Source organism: Chelonia mydas, chromosome 28 (genome assembly GCF_015237465.2).
Source record: "Chelonia mydas isolate rCheMyd1 chromosome 28, rCheMyd1.pri.v2, whole genome shotgun sequence".
Taxonomy (NCBI): Eukaryota; Metazoa; Chordata; order Testudines; family Cheloniidae; genus Chelonia; species Chelonia mydas.
In genome coordinates, this window is record NC_051268.2 from 5352872 (window position 1) to 5375823 (window position 22952).

A 22952-nucleotide genomic window follows, 5' to 3' on the forward strand; every position below is an offset into this window, starting at 1 on the left:
AGGAGTCACAGCTGGCTTTGCCAGTGGGGAGGCTGTAGGTCACATGTTGCGGGTAAGGTGGGGCATTAGGGACTCCAGGAGGTGAGGGAGGTTAAAATGAAACTGCACAAAAAACCTCCCCCTTTGCTCCCTTCTTTGGCCTGTCCCCGTTTCATGAAAATCTCCATCTCTACCCCGGCTTTCAGAAACCCCCTCTCTCCCTTGGGTATTTTCACAGTTTCTTCCCTTTTTCATGGTCTTTTACAAATATTTTTGCCATCAAAATGATCAAGTACATTTAAAATGAGAAAAACAATCAAGCAACACATCTGCATCTCCTGCACCAGGCATGGCGTCGTGTCTGACTTTTTGTCCTGAAAAGTCCAGGCAGGCAGCGTCTCCCCTACATTTACTGCACACCAGGCCCAGAACTGAGCTTCACTGGCAGCACCCAGGGGGGACGGGTGGGCCTGAGCTGTCTGGGGATTATTTGAATCTATTTTTCGGAGGATGAAATCAATGCAGCTTCCACTTCTCCGTCTCTCCCCAGGAAATAAGGTGTCTGTGCAAGGCACCCAAACCTTTTCACAAGAAGAAGCCAAATGAAACGGCCACACGATGGCATCAGAACCTAAGACATGAGAAGCCATGTTCTTGTTCAATGTGCATTGAAGCTAAAAAGGGAGGTGTTTTCTCTTTGACTCCTAGGCCCCCCACACTCTAATCCACTCGACACCCCTTTCCTCCCACAGCCAGGAATGGAACCCAGGAGTCATGACTATTAGCCCCCCTACTCTAGCCCCCTAGACCCTTCTCCCTGGGACAAAGGAGAAGCTCTGCGACCCTGTACTGTCCCTTTGCCTCCCTGCTTGTGCGGCACTTGAAACCCAATGGGGTTTCCTTGGCCAGTTTTGAATCTTGCTCCCAGGCAGGGTGTAATTTTAGGTGCAGGTTCCAAACAGCGCAATGAACCAGCCAGAAGGGGCAGCAGGTATCCGTGTAGGAGCTATTGAAATAATCTTAGCAACGTATGTCAGGGAAACAGTTATTAATGACGACAGGTTTCAGAGTAGCAGCCGTGTTAGTCTGTATCTGCAAAAAGGAAAGGAGGACATGTGGCACCTTAGAGACTAACCAATTTATTTGAGCGTAAGCTTTCGTGAGCTACAGCTCACTTCATCGGATGCATTCTGTAGCTCACGAAAGCTTACGCTCAAATAAATTTGTTAGTCTCTAAGGTGCCACAAGTCCTCCTGTTCTTCTTTTTTTTTAGTTATTAGAGAAGTGTCAATCAAAGGTCAGAATGGGGTCGTGTCAGTGTCACAGTAGAGGGCTCTGTGATGGTTTTCAATTTGTCATCCTAACCTAGCCACCACCTAGCACATGTTTGAACCTCTTCTTCTCTTACCGTTGCTCGTTATCAGAGAAGGGGAGAGAGAGTGAGCCATAGAGACAGAGACCTAGTGACTGAAGCAAACATTTCTTTGCTCTTTGCTTGGCTCTGTCAGTTATTTGGGTACAAACTCACCCCCCACCCACTGTCTCTGCTGGGCTCAATGGGCAGGAAGAGCTCAGCTGTCAATGGGACTTGGGGAGCTCGGGACATTACTGTGGCTTAACAGTGAAATCCTTGCTGATCTTCAATACAAAAAAGAAGCTTACAAGAAGCGGAAGATTGGACAAATGACCAGGGATGAGTATAAAAATATTGCTCGGGCATGCAGGAGTGAAATCAGGAAGGCCAAATCACACCTGGAGTTGCAGGTAGCAAGAGATGTTAAGAGTAACAAGAAGGGTTTCTTCAGGTATGTTGGCAACAAGAAGAAAGCCAAGGAAAGTGTGGGCCCCTTACTGAATGAGGGAGGCAACCTAGTGACAGAGGATGTGGAAAAAGCTAATGTACTCAATGCTTTTTTTGCCTCTGTCTTCACGAACAAGGTCAGCTCCCAGACTGCTGGGACAGCCTGGGCTGGGCAGATGCTCGGAGCACAACACCGGAGGCCTATTCTGCCTCCCTCCTCAGCAGAAAACAATCAGTCCCTGCCCCGCCCCGGGACAGCAGCCTGGAGCTAAGGGCAGTGCCGAGTGGGGGTTTCCTGGGGTGAGCAGGCACCTGGGGGTGTTCCTAGCAGAGCAGTTGGAACTGAATTGGGGAACCAGCTTTTAATAACAGGCAGCTCAAGTTCAGACTAATTTTGTTACAATTTTCTTTATAATATAAAAGAATTCTAAAGTAACTGGGCAGCAATTCCTGGAATTCTCTTCTCCTCGTGTTCCCTGCCACAGAAAGAAATGGCTTTTTGACTTTTCGTGATGTGGGAGTCCGTTTCCTTCATTGTTCAGAATCAATGTGGACAGAAGAAGCCTGTTGTCTTTCATTGCTTAGGTTCTGCTGCCATTGTGTGGCCATTTCCTTCCCCTCCTTTCTGTCCAAAGCGCAGATCAGACATCTTTCTTCTTTCCTTCCTGAACAGCCCCCTTCCTTGGGAACCCTTTGCTGGGATCTGGATGGAGATCAGCCATTTCTGAGGATTAATTTAACATCGTACTTGGTGTTGCTTCATAGATTTTACAGGCGGACTAGATCACTGCGTACATCTGCTCTGACCTGATCATAACGTAAAAAGAACAGGAGGACTTGTGGCACCTCTAAGATGGGGGGGGGGCAGCGAAGAAGCGTCTTGCCTGGGGTGCCATTTGGTCTAGGGGAGCCCCTGTCAGGGAGAGCAGGCGTTAGTTTCCCATGTCTATTTTCAGGCTGTAATCTGTGGGCTCCCTGCTCTGTGGGAGGGATCCCAGGAGCCCAGACTCAGGGCTGGAGCAGGCCCCTGAGTTAGGGGGTGGCTGCATGGTTTACAGCGCTCTGACGTCTGAGACCATCTGTCCCTCCCAAAGCCTCAGATCTGCGTCCCCAGAAGGCTCCTGCACCGCCTCCGCTCCTTTCACATTCTCGAGAAAGGAGCAGCATCGAGGGTTAGGGATGAGCCATAGGGCACTAGGTGGGTGGCAGAGGCTTCAGGAGCCCAGCGTGTTTGCCCATCTGGGGCATTTTGGCTGAGAGCTCAGGGACACATTGTGAGGCAGAATCCCAGGCATCTACATGAAAGGAGCAAAAGGACATAAGGACGTAAGAACGGCCTTACTGGGTCAGACCAAAGGTCCATCTAGCCCAGTGTCCTGTCTTCCCACAGTGGCCAGTGCCAGGTGCTTCAGAGGGAATGAACAGAACAGGTCATCAACAAGTGATCCATCCCCTGTCACCCATTCCCAGCTCCTGGCAAATAAACGCAAGGGACACCATCCCTATCCAACCTGGCTAATAGCCATTAATGGGCCTAATCTCCATGAATTTATCTAGTTCTTTTTTTGAACCCTCTTATAACCTTGGCCTTCACAACATCCTCTGGCAAGGAGTTCCACAGGATGACGCTGCGTTGTGTGAAAAAATACTTCCTTTTGTTTGTTTTAAATGTGCTGCCTATTAATTGAATTTTGTGACCCCAAGTTCTTGTGTGATGAGAAGGAATACATAACACTTCCTTATTTACTTTCTCCTCACCAGTCATGATTTTATAGACCTCTATCCTATCCCCGCTTCGTCGTCTCTTTTCCAAGCTGAAAAGTCCCAGTCTGATTAATCTCTCCTCATACGGCAGACGCTCCAGACCCCTCATCATTTTTGCTGGCCTTTTCTGATCCTTTTCCAATTCCAATGTATCTTTTTTGAGATGGGGCAACCACACCGGCAGGCACTATTCAAGATGTGGGCGTATCATGGATTTATAGAGAGGCAATATGGTATTTTCTGTCTTATTATCTCTCCCTTTCTTAACGATTCCCAATATTGCATTTGCTGTTTTGACGGCTGCTGCACCTTGAGTGGATGTTTTCAGAGAACTATCCACAGTGACTCTAAGATCTCTCTCTTGAGAGGAAAAGGCTATTTTAGGCCTTGTCATTTTATACGGATAGTTGGGATGATGTTTTCCAATGTTCATTACTTTGCATTTATCAACATTGAATTTCCTCTGCCATTTTGTTGCCCTTTCACCCAGTTTTGTGAGATCTTTTTGTTACCCTTCGCAGTCTGCTTTGGACTTAACTCACCTGAGTAGTTTTGGATCATCTGCAAATTTCGCCACCTCACTGTTTACCCCTTTTTCCAGATCATTTATGAATATGTTGAATAGGATTGGTCCCAGTACTGACCCCTGGGGGACCACCACTAGTTACCCCTCTCCATTCTGAAAACTGACCATTTATTCCTACCTTTTAACCAGTTCTTGATCCACGAGAGGACCTTCCCTCTTATCCCATGACAGTGTAATCAAGCACAATGAGGTTTCCTTCGGAGGGGGAGTAAATTGAGAATATATCAGGAGGTTGTACAGATTTCTTGTCCTTGTGAAAAAGTGTGTCTGAAAAATCAATGGTTTCAGAGTAGCAGCCAGGTTAGTCTGTGTTCGCAAAAGAACAGGAGGACTTTGTTAGTCTCTACGGTGCCACAAGTCCTCCTTTTCTTTTTGAAAAATCAGTCTTTGTTGTGAGTAGGATTTGAACCGGTGCTGAGAAATCCCACTGGATTTTTAGCCCCAGGCCTTAACTACGCAGTCATCACAGTTGTTCGCAAATGAATGCACCGATTTTAGATAAACTGATAAATAAGCACAATTCCCAGACTTGAAGTCACCTGAAATTCAAAGAGTAAACCCAGCACCCAAAGCAGGGGGGGAATATAGGGCTTTTTCTCTTTACTTAGCCACATGCTATAGCTCAGAGAGCTCTTTTAAAGGTCTCCCCTCCCACAAGCTGGGAAAGGGGAAGGGTTCTCAGGTTCTAGCTTGATTTGAAGGAGGATCACTGGACCCTAGAACCATTCACTGCCCTTTCCTAGAGAAACCTGGGACACACAGAACGGGGCTGCGATCAATGCTTCCTGGAGCCAAGAACTGCGCCCCTGGCATAGCAGCAGTATTGGGCAGCTGGAAATCTCACAAAAGGAGCTGAAGCCTTGGTGGCTCAGAAATAGATCTCCTAAGTGCCGCATGGGAGGTCTAGGTTTGTTTTCTGGACAATAGCGGTCTGAGTTTTATTGCCTCAAAATTTCAGTCGAAAAATTCAGCCCCAACCTGTGTGTGGCGGGGAGCTCGATGGCGGTTTCTTTGGGTTTGCTTTAGTTTCTTCTCTTGTTCTCATTTTGAAAGCCCTTGAGCCTTTTGATGGGGGAAATGTTTGTCCAAGGCCAAGGAAAAGTAGGAAATGTTAAAAACCTGCATTGGAGGGAGGGGGTCTCTGTGGGCCAGGGCAGGGGTGGAGACTTTCATGGGGAGGGGGTAAAGGAATAAATTAGAGGCTTTTGCCGGAACACGGGGGGATGTTTTGCAGTTTAATTTTTCCAAAGGGAAACCTCCCCACGTTCTCTGTGCTGCTGCCCAGCTCAGACCCCACTGACACCCCTGTGATGAAGCGGGAATTTTCGGAACCTTTTGCACGCATATTGTGTATACCTCAGTTTCCCCTATTTGTTGCACGATTATCTAGGTCAGAGGTCCAAAATGTGGGGTGCATCCCACCAGGTGGAATGGAGGAACATTCCGGGGAATGCCAGTGGGGTCCTGGGGAGGGAGCACCGCCCAGCTCCACTCCTGGCCCCAACCCTCGCTGCTGGCCCTGGTTGCCGGCACTGCTCCCAGGGCTCCACTCCCAGCCCTACAGCTGGGTCTCTGCTGCCACTCTCAGCCCCCACCCCAAGCTGTGGACCCTGCCTCAGCCCCCTTACCCCTGTCCATGTCCCTTCCTCCGTAGCTGTGGACCCACTCCCAGCCACGGCTCGGGTGGGGGGCATGGACAAGGGGGTAAGAGGGGGCGTGACCCTCAAAAGTTTTGGGACCACTGATCTAGGTGGTGGGACAAGGGTGTTTAATCTTTGCAGAGACCCCTAAAGGGCAGGTGTGACTGCTGCCTAGGTGCTTGGGCCCAGACAAGGGCCACAAATTCTGAATCCTAGCAACAGATGGCCGGGACGTACCCGCTGCAAGGAGCCAGCTGGCTGGGATGAGTTGGAGACCACAGAAAGAGGTGGCGGCCAGGTGACCAGTTTGCCCGGGAAACAGAATGAAGGACAGAAGAGGGGCAAAAGGGTGTGGCTGTTGGAAGCAAGGAGTCTGCTGTTTTGGGGACGTGAGGGGAGAGCCCAGGCTCTGAGTTCTGGGTCTCCCCAAGATGGACTTTGCTGAATCTTCCTGTCTCCTGGGCTAACACAGAACTTTCCCATGCTTTATTCCCGACCACTACTAAACCCTTCTGTTTTACAACACTGGCTGAGGGTCACTGGTGATTGTGGAAGTTGGGGGTGCGTGACTCCCCTTTGCGGGGTGTAAGGCTTTGCCTGGGGTCCTAATGAGATGACTCACTACAGGAAACTCCTGGTGTGTAACACGGGTGCTGAAAGGTCCAAGGAGGAGCTGAAGCCAAGGAGGCTTCCCCTAGTGAGACCGTGCCCTGCGGGGTGTCACACTGACGAGGGTCCTGCCTGGGCTTGATTCAGAGCTGCTCCAGGGCACTGACCCTGTGTGCCCAGGAGAGCCCCCACCATGTGACCTACAGGCTCCACTCTGGCAAAGCTCCCTGTAAATCAGAGACAAACTCCCCACTTCTCCCAACTAATCTCCCCCTGCATAGAAGCCAGAAGAACGCCTGCCTAGCTGGGTCTCCTGACAGCCACGGCTCTCCAAGGAGCTGGCCACGTTGTTCCCCTAGGTCCCTGTGCAGGGGCAGTTGTCACTTCTGACCTCATGAGTACAGCAGTGACTATCCCTACCTGTGATATGGGGGACTAGGGCTTAATTTCCTGATGAGAAAGCTGGGATTTTGACACCAAGTGTATGTCCAATTAAAAACCCACAGCTGGTCCAGGCCAGCTGAGCCGGGCTTGCCAGGCTTGGAGTACAGGGGCTTGCTCAGGCTGGAGCAGGACCACTGGGATCCTCTCCCCTCGCTAGTTTCAGTGGCCTAGAGACTGAAGATGAGTTCGTAAATGAGGAATGGACACTGGGTGCTGCCACCGGACAGACACTCTCAGCCTTGCACCTCAGAAATGTACCATCTTACACAGCTCACGGCCTTCTCTTGAAAAGTGTAAGCTCATTAATTAGTTAGCCACTTCATCAAAAATAAAGGGGACATGCACCAGCCTTTGTCATGTGAGCAACTTTCCCAAGCACTTTGGACAAACTCAGGAGTAAGTATAAAATATTAAAATAAGTTTATTAACTACAGAAAGTTAGATTTTAGCTGAGTATAAGAGTTGGTCACAGAGGTCAAAAGTGGTTACATAACAAATGGAAATAGACTCTCAGTCTGAACTCTAATTTGAATATACTAAGCAAGAATTGGATGAAACAGCTTTTCTCACTCACTGGTTGCTCCAGGCAATGTTGAGTTCTTAATACACAGACTGAATTCCCTCTCAGCCTGGGACCAATCTCCGCAGTTCAAATTCTGAGTCTTCCAGACAATCTTCCAGGTGTTGAGATTGGGGAAGAGACAGGCCACATGGGGGTGTCTGACTCTCATTTATATTTTTTCTCCAGGGGCTAGGTAGATTCTTGCTGTGATGCTGGGGTTAGTTAGCCCACAATATGGAGCAGCCGTTTGCCTCCTGCATCTTGTGGTAGGCGGACCACAGCTCCTTCACTTTGACCCCGCACTGCAGTGTGTCCCTGTCATGGCCCCTTTCTATCATGCATCAGGAAATCTGTGTGTGCACCTCGGGAGTCGCACCGCAGAAAGCTGCTTTCCTGTGCAGAAACTTGCCCGTGTAGACAAGGCCGTAGAGGCCTTACAGAACATAAGAACCCAAGACTGGTCATAGACTGGGTCAGACCAATGGTCCATCAAGCCCAGTGTGCTACCTGAGAGTGACCAGTGCCAGATGCATCGGAGGGAATGAACAGAACAGGCTTGTTGATCTGCAAGGTGAGGGTCTTTCACCTTTATATTTAACCTCATTGTTGTCAATTCCTACTTATCCTATATCTTACCACCCCTCCCCTGAGGTCTCTGGGCAAATCAGGTGTGAACACTCCTTTGACACAGACGTGTCCCAATCCAGCTGAATTGAGGCAGAATTTGGGCCAATGTCAGTTTGGAAAAGGCCTGCTTCACCCAGCAGGTTTCTCAAAGTATCCGTTGCTGTGAACCGCATGTCGTGTGGATGTGTGAACCCCAAAGATAGCAAACATGAAAGAAACACAAAGCCGGTTCTGAGGTTTCCAGAGCCAGGCCTGAGGGTTAGAGAGCTGTGCTCAAAAGGAGAAGGGGCCTCAGCACCTATAAAAATAACTGGTTGCAAAAACAAAACAAAAATTACATGAAAAAAACCAACCAAACAACAACATCCACCCAGAAAAGCTCCCATCACACGCCCATCACCATTGTAGATCTTGACATCTCCTGCCTAAGGTGACATCTTTGCTTTGCGAACCAGAGACCTGGGGAACTCTCTGGCTGTTCCCCTCTCACTGGGGAAAAGGTTCCACATCTTGTCTCAAGTAATTTTCCTCCCAACAGAAGATTTATTTTAAAATTTATCCAAATAAATTCCATTTGAAATAGAAATCATTCCAGTCTATACTGGGTCTCTATTCTCGTACATGCTATTTTCTCTCACATGTTCCCCACTCTCATTCCTTTGGAGTCAGGTTTTAATTGCAGGATTAGCCACCATTTGCTATTTTGTAGGAGGGGGCTAGAAGAAAACCTGAATTATACTGTAACACTGAAAGTGATCACAGAATCAGCCTCTTACGTTACACTAATAAACTTCACGTGTAATTTTCTTGTTGCTGGTAACAGTTTATTCAAAGATTACAAACTATAAACCTTTAGGGCAGTTTTCTCTTAATTCCCATTTTCACCCAGTGAACTCTGTGTGAAGTCACATTCTACCATAACCTAGGAGCCTTCCATTTCTGAGGGTTCATTTCTCCCTGGGTCTTCTCCCAGAAGTGTGGTGGAAGGGGTCTCACACTATGTGGGAAGGCTGCATCATGAGAAAAACCACCTGTGCTCTACTTTCACACTTTCTAATCTTTCAGAGTAGCAGGAGGCGGAGAAGTGAGACAAAGGCATTAGACTCAAGAGCAAAACTAAGAGACCAAACCACAGACTCTGGACTCAGCATTCATGTATCCTGCAGTCTGAACTTGGAATCCCTCATTGGCTACCATCATTTAACCAACACGGAAGTGCTTCTTGTCCAGCAAGGCAGCCAATTTGGGACCCATAGGCATGGGATGGCTCTGAAGGAATCAGCTGTTTCTCTCTGTGCTTCAGGAAACTTTGGATCCAAATGGCAAAAGACAGTTGTTCCCAGTTTCATCACGGCATCCTTAGAAGTGTGAGCAATGCCACTTCACTAGGGAGCAGCGTTCTAAAAACGGTTTACCACGGCCACAGGTCACCAGAGCGTCCATCTCTGGGGTGAAAATCAACCACCCGTACCTGTCATTTCTACCTGAGTTCTTGTCAAATCTTTGACCTGAGTTGTAACAATTTTACACTTCTCTGGCGTAGAATTCTTCACCAACCACACAACATACCAGTAGGGATAGTGAGGTATAACTCCCCCAAATATGCCCTTTTGTTTCTTTAATCTGGTGGCACAGATTTAAATAAGGGACTAAATTCAGGTGCGGCTTAGAATCCCTGTAAGACACCAAATGTCAGGTATCTACTCAAAATAGGTGTCTTTCTGCAGCTCCATCACATTCCTTATGGATTTCATTTCCTACACATTTACAGCATCTCCCAGGAGTGAGCTGAACAGAAATGTCACTTCCATTTTTTCCATCTCTACCTAGGAAGGGATTGCATTTCCCAAATAATAGGCAACATGCACCTGATTAGGAAGGGGAGATCTTCAGGAGCAACCTCCTGCAGGGCATGGGCCACAACTGCTTTGGGAGGGAAATGAATGGGTGTTTTGCTTAGTTCCAAATCATTTACTAGGGAATCCTCTTCCCAGCCCTTTAGGGAAATATTGACCTTTCCAATTGAAGAAGAGGGGGATTGGGATGGCGATGGAGAATCCCTCTGATTTACCCGATGTTCTTCTGTTGTTACAGAGGGGAAAAGACATTTTTCTCTATCCCTTCCCTGTTCCTGCTGTTTGCTATACTTCAATATATTTTAAAGGGAGGAAAACGGTAGTAAAAATATATGCCTTCAGGAAAACGTGAAGCAACAGTGCTCTGATGAACTGTGACAACTGGGAATGAAACAATATGTTCCTGGTGGGGGAACTTGATGACTAACAAGTGTTTTCAAATGGGGGAACAGTATAACCGTGATGCTCAGGGTTTGTTTAGACTAGGAAAAGTGATGGAGTTTAGGTCAGGTCAAGGGGAAAGCTAATGCCAACCACTGCACCTCGGCTGCATCTGCACGACAACTGTAATTGTCTTTTAACACCAAGATCACTGACTTCGGCAGCCAACGCCATGTGCAGTCCTAGTGGATGTAGGGCACGGCTAGTTTTTGCCTCAGTGTAGCTTGTTGGGAACAAACCTCTCTCCCCCACCCGGAGCTGATGAACATTCCTGGCTGGAGGGACACACGCTCCTTCGACTCAAAAGGAAAGGAGTTGATAGAAAAGATCACAGGACTGACCCCAAAGAAGGGGGAGCTGCAAAAGGCAGGAGCAGGCAACTCATCTGGGGGAGCTGAGTAACCACGGTGAAGATGGAGCACAGATCACTAAGTGGGAATTAGCAAATGTGATTTAAAAAAAAAAAAAAACACCTTTGGCCAGCCCTAGTCAAGGCATTTGTTACAGATCACTCCCATGTGGATTTTCTGATGTCTAATAAGGGTTGAGCTCTGCTTGAAGCTTTTCCCACACTCAGAGCATGTGTAGGGCCTCTCTCCTGTGTGGATTCGCTGATGTGTCATAAGGGCTGAGCTTTGATTGAAGTGTTTGCCACACTCACGGCATCCATAAGGTTTCTCACCCGTATGGATTCGCCGATGTATGATAAGGTATGAGCTCCGACTGAAGCATTTCCCACACTCAGAGCACCCATAAGGTTTCTCACCCGTGTGGATTCTTCTATGTGTGGTCAGTACAGAGCTCCGATTAAAGCTTTTCCCGCACTCAGAGCACATGTAGGGGGTCTCTCCTGTGTGCGTTCTCTGATGTGTGATTAGGGTACAGCTCTGATTGAAGCTTTTCCCGCACTCAGAGCATATGTAGGGTCTCTCACCGGTGTGGATTCGCTGATGTGTGGTAAGGGCTGAGCTATAACGGAAGCGTTCCCCACACTCAGAGCATGTGAAGGGTGCGTCTCCCGTGTGGATTCGCTGATGTGTGATCAGGTTTGAGCTCCGATTGAAGCTTTTCCCACACTCGGAGCATGTGTAGGGCCTCTCTTCTGTGTGGATTCGCTGATGTGAGATGAGGGATGTACTATGAATGAAGTGCTTCCCACAGTCAGGGCATCCATAAGGTTTCTCACCCGTGTGGATTTTCAGATGTGTAATAAGGTATGAGCTCTGCTTGAAGTGTTTCCCACACTCAGGGCAGCCATAAGGTTTCTCATCTATGTGGATTCTCTTATGTGCAATGAGGTGTGAGCTCCGCTTGAAACATTTCCCACACACACTGCATGCGTAAGGTTTCTCACCCGTGTGGATTCTCTGATGCGTGAGAAGGTCAGAGCTCCCTTTGAAGCTTTCCCCACACTCGAGGCATGTGTAGCGTGTTCCTTCCAAGTTCATTCTCTCACGTGTAATAAGGTCTGACTGGCTACTGAAGTTTTCCTCTGGCCTCTGCTGACTCTCACAGGCTTTTGTTTTTTCTGGGCGTGCACAGCTCCCAGAATCATTCCCTTTGGACCTTCCTGAGAACATCCCATGTGCTTCTACTCGCTCAGCATCTTCCTGCTGGGGTTCCTCCTCGTTTTCACTCACCATCCCAACATCTGATGGGAGACAGAGAGAATCCAGACGTAAGTCTCTGCCTGTGCCAGAGAGAAAGGAAATCTCAGAGAGAAGAATGGAAAAAGGGATGAAGAAACCAAAATGTGTACAGGACAGATCAAACCTATCAGGAGCTGATTTTCCCTTAAACCTTCCCCAGAGGAGAGAAAGGAAGGGATCAGTTCTGGGTCCGTATCTCAGAAGAAATCTCAGGGGACAGCGAGATTGGGGAGGGACCTGCTGCCAGTTGTCAGTCAGGATAGGTGGGAAGCCATGAGTGACCTCTGCCTAATGATTCCACATCTGCAGGGAACACTCCTGAACTTGGAGAGCTCACAAGGTCTTTGTAGGGCATCCCAAATGTTTCCTGTATTCATGGAGAGTTTGGGGGTTGGTTTAACCAATGCCTCACCTGTGCAGGCAGCTCTCGGGAGCACTTTTTTCTCAGAGCCATGAAGGTCTGGGACCCACGGCTCCTCCCCTCGTTCCAGCTGCGAGATCACATCAGATTTGGAAACTGGAAACCCTGCTCAAAGCAAAGAAACCAAGGGAGGTCAGTGGAATTTGTGGGATACTTGTCACAAAGAATATTCCATGCTTTTAAGCCCAGCTCGTTTTTAAGTAGTAACGTCCCGAGGCCGGCTTCCTTGGCTCAAAGTGCCAGGAGATGATTATTATAAATCATATTCATTACCTTAGTGCCTAAGGGCCAACTAACAGTGGGTCCTCATTTTGCTAGGCACAGTACAAACCGAGAAGAGTTGATGGCCCGTGCCCTGAAGAAGTTTCAATGTAAATAGACAAGGCAGACACAGAATGGGGGAAGGGGTAGAACCCACCAGCAGAGTGAACTCGGTGAAGGCAGAGCGACAGATCTGATCAACACAGGCCTATATCTTGAGACTATCGGATTTAATGTTACAACTAGGGCCAGTGTTTTCCGGAAATTGTTGCTAGGACTGCATTTTTTCCCGAAATTACTCTTCATTTCTGGAATCACCGTTAATAACTGGAATTGCTGATCAGAGGGGGGGTGGGGCATGCAGGGTCACAACCCCCCAGATTTCTCCCTGGAGACACCCGACTCCTCCCCAGGGCACAGGCTGGCTGCGGTTGACACTTGCTGACAATTTCTTCCCTCCTCATACAAGTCTGGGATCAGCAGTGGGACGCCAGGCTCCCTCATCATGCTGCAGAGAGGACGGCACTCACAGCTGCTCGCGGCCGTGTCCACAGCACCTCTCCCCTGCTCATCTCCCCTGCACACAGCTGGTTCATGCCCCGTCTCTCCAGCGCACAGCTGGCTCTAGGCTCTCAATGCCCAGTGTCTGGGCCCCACCTCCCCCACACAGCTGGCTCCTCTCCCCTCCCCCCAAGGCACTTTCAGGCTTTAAAGGATTAGATATTGCTCACGTTTCTCAATTACTCTGTTTTCATTGCCTGCAAACTCTTGCCCTAATTATGACTGTTATCTGTATAGCTAAGCCAGCCCCTGAAAGCATGAATTCTTCACAGACTATGATGCCGAGATGCGCCAGATGATACCAGGAAGGGCTGCGGGATGGGTTTCCTGTGCAAGCTGGTATCACTACGGGGTGATGAATGCCAGATCTCAAGGTTAGTTATGCAGAGCTCCACCTTTTGAAGCTTTACCCAACGCAGAAAGGGGTAGTGACGGATTTCCCCTCATTCAGGAAACTGAAGACGACAGACTTTGGGGGGATAAAAAGCTGAGTTTGAGCTGACTGAGGGGGGTCTTTCTGGGCTACAAGCTCACAGGACCTGATAGCCACCAAGAGGTAACCCTTTAAAAAAGGTTTTAATACACTTTGGAACCGATCAGGGATTCCCATGAGGACCGCTGAGGGAATGAAGGTAAATATGCATTTGGATGCTCTTCTTGTTTTATGAGAAAGGGAACAGGAAGGGCAGGGATATCACTGAATGCAGGATCTCAGCAGTACTAGATGTCAGGATAGCACCATATTGCAGCCCACTGGAAAACATAATCCCAACTACACATATAAAATGATGGGGTCTAAATGAGCTGTTTCCACTCAACAGAGGGATCTTGGAGTCACTGTGCACAGTTCTCTGAAAACATCAACTCAGTGTGCCACGGCAGTCAAAAAGCAAAGAGAACGTTGGGAATCATTCTGAAATGGATAGATAATAAGACAGAAAATATCATATCGCCTCTATATAAATCCATGGTACACTCACATCTCGAATACTGCATGCAGATGTGGTTGCCCCATCTCAAAAAAAGATAGATTGGAATTGGAAAAGGTTCAGAAAAGGGCAACCCAAATGATTACAGGTATGAAACTCTTCTGTATGGGGAAAGATTAAAAAGACTGGGACTTTTCAGCTTGGAAAAGAGGCAAAGGGGGGATATGAGAGAGGTCGATAAAATCAAGACTGCTGTGGAGAAAGTAGATAAGGAAGTGTTAATTACTCCTTCTCATAACACAAGGACTAGGAATCACCCAATGAAATTATTAGGCAGCAGATTTAAAAGAAACAAAAGGAAGTATTTCTTCACACAACGCACAGTCAACCTGGGGAACTCCTTGCCAGAGGACGTTGTGAAGGCCAAGATTATAATAGGGTTACAAAAAAAAAAAAAAAAGCCACCATGAGAAATCTATCGAGGACAGGTCCGTGAATGGTTACGAGCCAGGATGGGCAGGGATGGTGTCCCTAACTTCTGTTTGTCATAAGCTGTGAATGGGTGACAGGAGATGAATCACTTCATGATTCTCTGTTCTGTTCATTCCCTCTGGGACACCTGGCACTGGTCACTGTCGGAAGACAGGACACTGGGCTAGATGCACCTTTGGTCTGTCCCAGTGTGGTCGTTCTTAAATACTAGGGAACCTAGTGAGTCCAGTGCAATGGGAGGGAGTAGGAAAATCCCTGGATGTGGAGAACACTGGGAAATTAGAAACTATCATTTAGAAGCAACAGACTCTAAATAGTCTAGAAAAGCAGAATGTGAAAAATAAGAATCGGGGTCATGTGACTTCAGGAATGAGGGACTCAAAAAACCAAGTCTGCAGAGAAGAGAGATTGTGGCCATTGCACACGGGGATGGGGGGAGCAACTCTCCAGGTCTCAAGGATTTTCACCAGCAACCGAGGCCATTTTCCCATGCACGGGTGCAATCCGGAGCAGTGAGGAGTCATCTGTAATCCTGGGTGAGATTCAAGGTTTTGCAGCTGGAGCTCCCTTGTCTGGATTCCCCCAGCCCGCATTCAAGGACGCCCCGAGTGTCTGTGTGATCAGTAACCCTGGACCAGCAGCCCTGACTCCAGCAGCCTGCTTCTTACACCCCAAGCACATTCTGGTTTGGGTGGAGAAGGCTCAGGGTTTGAGAGAAGGCCAGGGGTAGGAAGCTTCTGTTCGTTATGCTGGACCTAACCCCCCCGTTTTACCTGTGCAAAGAGGAGATATCGGACACTGTGCGGTACTGCCCCTGGGCTCTGTCCCCACAGTGTTCTGCAGCAGGGGAGGGTCTCTGGTCGTGTGTGGGTCACTGGCATGCTGGGGTGACGCTGGAACAGGACAGAGCAGAGGTGCCATTGTGGGGGTGGCGTGAACCTCATCTCTTCATTTCCCCCTCCAAGAACCGAGGGGACAGGAACCCTTACCCAGCGAGGTCACATTCTCATAGGTCTCCTGCATGACGTCTCTGTAGAGGGCTCTCTGAGCGGGGTCCAGCAGAGCCCCCTCTTCCCTGGTGAAATACACAGCCACCTCCTCGAAGGTCACCGGCCCCTGAAAGAGCAAGAGCCCCACACTCAGGACCTGCTGCCCCACTCACAGCCCCACTATTCGTGGGGGAGAGGAGCCAATCAAACGGAAACTCTGGGTGGATCGCAGAGTCCCACCCCCACCCCGCTCAGAGCACCCAGGAAACAGCAGGGTGAGGGGACGAAGAGAGAGCCCCTCCTCTCTCCCAGCAGATCCATCACACACCTACTAGCCACAGACCGATACAGGAGATGCTGCCCTGAGCCGGGTCTAGGGAGAGATCTCTTGTAGGAAGCCCAACACCCTCCTCCTTGTGAGGAGCTGGATATGAGGCAGGGGAATCTCCCCTAAGCCTGACTGGTGGCTGCCCCCTTCATATTTCAAGGCACCCGCTGCTTAGTTGGCTCAGGCTCCAGCACTAGGAGTCTGGGCCTTTTTCCCAGCCCCATGTAGCTGGGTTATTTTCTGTTCACCAAATTGGAGCATTTCCACCTCCCAACCTCATGGGTCTCTTCCTCCAATCTAGGCAACAACTCCCAGCAGGTCTGCCACCCCCTGGCCTCCTCCCTTTCTCCACCCTGTGCATTTCCTGCCCCGCTCCAACCTCCAAACCAGACGGTGCAAACCCTCCCCTCTCCGGTGTATTTGCTGCCCCTCTCCCTCCTGCAGGAACAGATCAGAACCCCCCCAATAATCCCTACCTCAGCTGGCTCCTCTGCGGCCATGTCGCTCCCCTGTCCCATGGGAGGACGGGATGAACCGGAACGAAACGTGAGCGTCGTTCTGCAGCCTGGCCGGGCGAGAAGGGCCATTGTGCAGGTTTAGGAACGGGCATTAGTTCATTTCACATCACGCTTCCCCCAGGCTCTTTCCCTGCAGAGCGAGATCCTAGATTCTGCCGTGCTGGGAAAATGCTCCGTCTCTTTATTACAGCAGAGACCTGGCCCCTCCTGCCAGGCTAGGCCCACAGACACACTTTTACCTCCTTTCTCCCTCCCGCATCCCATAACAAAGTCCCTGAACGCAATCCTAGAAAAAAGCAGAACCAAAGGAGTCCCTTTCGAGGATTCCCTCTGACACTGACCCCACGGCAGCCACACCCCAGCAGGAGGGACATGGAGTCAGGAACTGGGTTTTCCTCTGACTGATCCTCATCTTGTCCACAGGAAAGTGATTCTCCCCACAGTGCAGTAATGCATCTGTCTGGGCAGATTAGAGAGCTGGAAATCTCTCTCAAAACTCTTTTATCCCACGGACCCTTTCAGTCTCTCCATCCCCTTTTCCCTGTGCCCTCTCCATGCCTGTCTGCTAGGAAACTCTCATTCCTGGGTCGTTTGCTCCCCCAGGGCTGGATTTGCTCCTGCAAATGGGAGGAGAAATGGGGTGGGGGGCTGTTTGTGTACAGTCATTTTATAGTCCCTCACTGCCTGCCTGGGATTTCCCCATTGACTGCCGAGGACCCCCACCTGCCCTCCACCAGGATCTGCCAGGCCATTTGCCTGGGACCCCCTCCTCCTCCCAGCAAGACCCCCTGACACTTTACAGGAGGACCCCTTGCTGTGCGCCAGGGACCGCCCCACCACAGCTCTGGGCACTGGGCATGGCAATGGTCCCAGGAGCCAGCTGGGCAATCCCAGACAGAGCCCCTGGCACAGCACCAGGCAGCGTCTAACCCCCTGCCCCACCTCCCCAAGAGACCCCCCACCCCCACTGGTCTGCAGCCAACAGGCCCCCAGCCTGTCCAATACATAAACAGAAAGTGATGGTCCCCCCCACCGCCCCCGTTCACCTGGGCAGCTCTGAGGGGCTGATTGAAGAGGGCGGGGGGGGGAGCTGGAGGGCTCCCTGGGGGAGGGGAGGGGGCGGCAGTGGGGGATGGGCAGGTGGGGGCTGGGGGCAGCGGTGCTGCGGTTGGGGGGCAGCAAGTGGGACTGGGAAGCCGGGATCGGGGGCAGCCCCAGGGGGGACACGGGCCCCTCCCTTCCCCGCCCCGGCAGAGACCCGGCGTCTCCTCCCACCCCCACGCCGGGGGCAGCCAGGTTGGGGGATGGCTCCGGGCTCCAACTTCCCCCGACACCGGGACAAATCGCTGCGGATCAAACGGGGGGGGGGAGAATCCCGCCGCCCCCCCCACGGGAGGAGAGTTTCAATGGACATGTGAGGAGGAGGGAGACACGGGGGGGGTCAGGGGAGACGAGAGAGCGGATCGGGGGGGGGAGGGGGGAGTTTACAGCCACGTGGGAGCTACTGAGAGAGAAAAGGGGAGAACTGGGGGGCATTTGTGCGGGGGGGGGGAAGGGGCACAAACAGGGACAGGATCCAATCGACTCCCCCCCCCCCAGTTCCCCCCCCCGGGAATTTCCAGGCTGCACAGAGACAGTTCAACCCCCCCGCCCCCCGCAACTCCGGCTTCTCCCCCCCTCACCCCCCAAGGGACCCCCCCCGCCGGGCCCCAGTCTCTTCCCCCCCCAATCCCAGCCGTGCCGGGGGCAGAGAGTCACTTTCCTGCTCCCCCCCCTTGCGGGGTCTCCCACTCACCGGGGCGGGGGCGGGCAGAGCCCGGGGCGGGTCCCGGCTGGAGAAAGCCCCCCCCGGCCGGGCACGGGGGGGTCAATGACGGGCCCCCCCAGCACAGACCCCGGGGGGAGCCGCAGCTGCTCCTCCGAGAGACCCGCCACGAGGCAGCGCCTGGGGGCGGGGCCTGGAGCAGACCGGGGGCGGGGCAGCGCCTTGGGGCGGGGCCTGGAGCAGACCGGGGGCGGGGCAGCGCTTGGGGCGGGGCCTGGAGCAGACCGGGGGCGGGGCCTGGAGCAGACCGGGGGCGGGGCAGCGCCTGGGGGCGGGGCCTGGAGCAGACCGGGGGCGGGGCAGTTCCTGGGGGCGGGGCTCGGGCCCAGACCAGACGCTGCTGCTGCCCCCGTGGGACCCGGGAGTCCGGGCTGGGCAGCTGCGGCTCCCCCCTGGGGTCCCTGCTGGGGGGGGCCCGTCATTAACCCCTCCGTGCCCGGCCGGGGGGGGCTTTCTCCAGCCGGGACCCGCCCCCTGGGCACCCCAGGGCTCTGCCCGCCCCCAGCCGGAGCCCCCCGATGAGCGGGAGACCCCGGGGGGGGGGAGCGCTGGGGGGGGCAGGAAAGTGACTCTCTGCCCCCGGCCCCGGGGAGAAGCCTCAGAGCCGCCGCAGGCTGGGGGAGAAGAGCAGAAAGTGAAGAGAGAAGGGAAAAGAGCCCCCCCGTCCCCTCTCTGCCTCCCCCCTTCCACCCCACCATCCCGTCCGGGGGCATCCCGAGGCGGGTGCAGAATATGCAGCTGTGTAGGGCACCCTGAACTCTGGGGCACCAAATTGCCCCACATTTCACGGGGCCCCTGGCAGCTGCCTGCTGCAGATGTGCCCCCCCCCATCTCCGCCAGCCAGCCCCATCCCCTGGCCAGCCCCCCGGCCCGTGGGCTGCACCCACTGCCTGGGGCAGGGCTGTCCCGAGGGGGGCGTGGAGCCCGAGACAACACCATCCACCCTGCCTCGTCGTCCTCTGCCCCTGACCCACCCCCATCCAACCTGTCCCCCGCCAAGCCTCTTCCCCCAGCCACGGACGCAGCCCGGAGGACGGGCAGGGGGCCTGCCCCGGCAGCAGGGGTCGGGCCGGACCCCGCAGTCACCAGCAATGGTGGGACGTGGAGCAACCCGGCCCCAGCCCACTCCCCTGTGCCCTCTGCCAGCCGCCCCCCTCCGCTTCCCGCGGCTGGGGAGTGCGGGGGCAGTCCTTCCCCCTCCCGCAAGGGACCCGGCTGGGGTAGGGGGACCGGAGTGGGCTGGGGATGGGGCTGGGTCGCTCCGCGTCCTGCGGCCGCTGCCAGGCCCTCGCTCGTCCCCCGGGCTGCTCTGGGCCCCGTGAGGCCCCCCAATGTGGCCCACCACACCTCCTTCCTCTCTGGCCCCGCAGGGCTCTCGCGCAGCCCAGACCCTCCCTAGGGCAGGGGAGCAGGTGTTTGGGCTGCGTAGGGCACCCTAGACGGTAGGGATGCCCCTGATCCCATCTCCCTGGGCTCCCTCTGTGCTGGTGCCACGGGGGTGACACTGGAGTTCGGAGGTGGGGGGGGGTTGACATTTCCCTTGTGAGGCCCCTCAGGCAGCACTGGGTCTCCCCTTTTTAGTGGGGGGTAAGTTGGGCAGGAGGCAGAGGTGTTTCCCCGTAAAGGGCCATTTGGTTTTGGTGACTGGTTGTGGCCTCGGTCACGTGTCCCCGGACCCGGGGTCATGGGCCGTCTGTGGAACAGGGAAGCTCTGGCTTTCCCTGGGTGCTGTCGAGTGGTCGCCAAGCGGTCGACCGCAATCGCTGGTGGTCGAGCGGGGCTGCTGCTAAGGCAGGCTCCCTGCCTACCCCGGCCCCGCACTGCTCCCAGAAGCGGCCAGCACAGCCCTGCGGCCTTGTGGGGCGGGGAGGGCAGGGGTCTCGGCGTGCTGCTCCTGCCTGTAAGCGCTGCCCCCGCAGCTCCCATTGGCTGGGAATGGGGACCCGTGGCCAATGGGAGCTGAGGGGGTGGTGCTGGCAGAGAGGGGCAGCGCACAGAGCCACAGGAGGGCGTTGGTCCCTTCCCCCAACCCCCTGCCCTAGCCCGGTGAAAATGAGTGAGGGTGGGGGAGAGCGAGCAAAGGGGGGAGCGGGGCAGGTCTATGGGGGAAGGGGTGGGGTAGATCCTGGGTTGGCCTTCAATTCAAAAAGTGATCCTGAGCATCAAAAGTGTGGAGACCTCTGCTGCAGACTGAGAGCTCCTGGGAAAGGGCAGGGGTGGAGGGAGCAGGAGGAGACAGGCAGAGACACGGGACAAAAGAAAGGGCAGGGTGGAGAGAGAGACAGAGGCAGAGAACAAATAATTGAAGCAGAGCAGGTGTCCCAACTCCTTTTCGGCAATGTAAAAGCCTGAACTTTGTTTCTAGCAATCCGAGTTCAACGATCAAGGGGATCCACACGTGCCTGATCTCTTCCCCCCTCCTCAATTTTTAGGATCAATTTTTATTTGGAAGCGTTTGGCTCAATCCTGATCTTCTCCTTCCCTAACTGTGTTGCAATCTGGGGTTTATTTTTATTTCGCCTCCCTTTTGTTCATGTCCTTATCGTTGGAACAGCAAAGGAATCTGCAGGAATAAAAAAAAACCAGACTCAAGATTTTATTTCCCCATCGTGCAGAAACATCAGACAAACATCTCCCACAGCTGGAATCCGAACACAATGTGACTGCAGTTAAACCAGTTCCAGACCCGGAAACAACAAAGAGGAAGATCCAGTGCTCAGGAATAAAAGACAGCTTGTTTTTCAGACAAGGTTTGTGTTTCTTCCTGCTACACACAGAGGGACTGGATAGTGCTGATTCCAGACAAGACTCCAGGAGGACAAGGAACAAATTCAGGCCGTCAGTCGCCTGCAGGAGGGAGATGATGTTTTGACAGTGGTGGATGCCTCATCTTAAAGGCCTTTGTCTGCCTCCTTCAAGTGACTGTTTGGTACAGAAATGCAGCCCCTACTCCTGGGTGTCTCCTGTGGGGTGCTTGGCATTGGCCACTGTCGGGAGACAGGATAGGGGGCTGCGTGAACTGCTCTGATTCAGTATCTCTGCTCTTACGTTCCAACTGCTGTTTATGGAAGAGATGACCTTTCGGGCTCTACAGAACTGAAGAAGTGTTCTGGGTTAGCTCCAAAGCTTTTCTCTTTTACCAACAGAGGTTGGTCCTCTACAAGCTCTTACCCTCACCTGCCTTGTCTTTCTTGGACTCGAAAAACTCCTTTCTCACAACTCCCTTTGGAGAGAAGTGAAGTTTTCCCTTTGGGAAACTTATCAGACTGAAGCAATTGTATTCACTGTGGCACTGGAATTGAAGGATTATTGAATATTATCAATAAATGAGTCTTAACCTGAGCTTGCGGTTTTCAAATTGGTTTTCCCAACTCAGTTCCCAGTTCTCTTCTAGAAAGGACTCCAGGATGCCTGCCCACCTCAGCAGACATGGCACCTTAGAGACTAACCTAGACTCTGACAACTACCAGGAGACCAGTCTGACACTTCGAGTTCACTGTCAGAACAGTCTGGCTACAACCAAAACAACATTCAAAGCATGCAGTTACAACAGAAAGAAAAGGAGGACTTGTGGCACCTTAGAGACGAACAAATTTGCTGGCACATACCACATTCGTAGATGTGCAGGTGAGCGAGATTGACAGAGCCAGAAGAGTACCCAGAAGTCACCTACTACAGGAGAGGCCCAACAAAGAAAATAACAGAACGCCACTAGCCGTCACCTTCAGCCCCCAACTAAAACCTCTCCAACCCATCATCAAGCATCTACAACCTATTCTGAAGGACGACCCATCAGTCTCACAGATCTTGGGAGACAGGCCAGTACTTGCCTACAGACAGCCCCCCAACCTGAAGCAAATACTCACCAGCAACCACACACCACACAACAAAAACACTGACTCAGGAACCTATCCTTGCACAAAGCCCGTTGCCAACTGTGCCCACATATCTATTCAGGGGACACCATCCTAGGGCCTAATCACATCAGCCACACTGTCAGAGGCTTGTTCACCTGCACATCCACCAATGTGATATATGCCAGCAATGCCCCTCTGCCATGTACATTGGCCAAACCGGACAATCTCTCCGTAAAAGAATAAATGGACACAAATCAGACGTCAAGAATGATAACATTCAAAAACCAGTCAGAGAACACTTCAATCTCTCTGGTCACTCGATTAGAGACCTAAAAGTGGCAATTCTTCAATAAAAAAACTTCAAAAACAGACTCCAACGAGAGACGGCTGAATTGGAATTAATTTGCAAACCGGATACAATTAACTTAGGCTTGAAAAAAGACTGGGAGTGGATGGGTCATTACACAACGTAAAACTATTTCCCCATGTTTATTCCCCCCTCCTACTGTTCCTCACACATTCTTGTCAACTACTGGAAATGGCCCACCTTGATTATCACTACAAAAGGTTTTTTTCTCTCCTGCTGGTAATAGCTCACCTAACCTGATCACTCTGGTTACAGTGTGTATGGTAACCCCCATTGTTTCATGTTCTCTGTGTATATAAATCTCCCCACTGTATTTTCCACTGCATGCATCCGATGAAGTGAGCTGGAGCTCACGAAAGCTTATGCTCAAATAAATTGGTTAGTCCCTAAGGTGCCACAAGTCCTCCTTTTGTTTTTACGAATACAGACGAACACGGCTGGGACTC

The 22952-nt window shown here is 52.0% G+C and overlaps 3 protein-coding genes across 13 annotated transcripts in view; 1 reads left to right on the plus strand and 2 right to left on the minus strand.

Moving 5' to 3' along the window:
- Window positions 1–18379, minus strand: part of LOC114020163 (zinc finger protein 501) — a 1907800-nt gene extending 1889421 nt beyond the window's left edge. The window contains exon 1 of the mRNA XM_043537374.1: window positions 18253–18379. The gene's annotated coding sequence lies outside the window, so the exon portion shown is untranslated. The remainder of the gene's footprint in view (window positions 1–18252) is intronic.
- LOC102943236 (zinc finger protein 883) overlaps window positions 1–22952 on the plus strand; it is a 2438435-nt gene that overhangs the window by 1923420 nt on the left and 492063 nt on the right. The window lies entirely within an intron of this gene.
- The window catches only part of LOC119564595 (zinc finger protein 883), a 1467279-nt gene that overhangs the window by 1041220 nt on the left and 403107 nt on the right, over window positions 1–22952 (minus strand). The gene's annotated exons all lie outside the window — the stretch shown is intronic.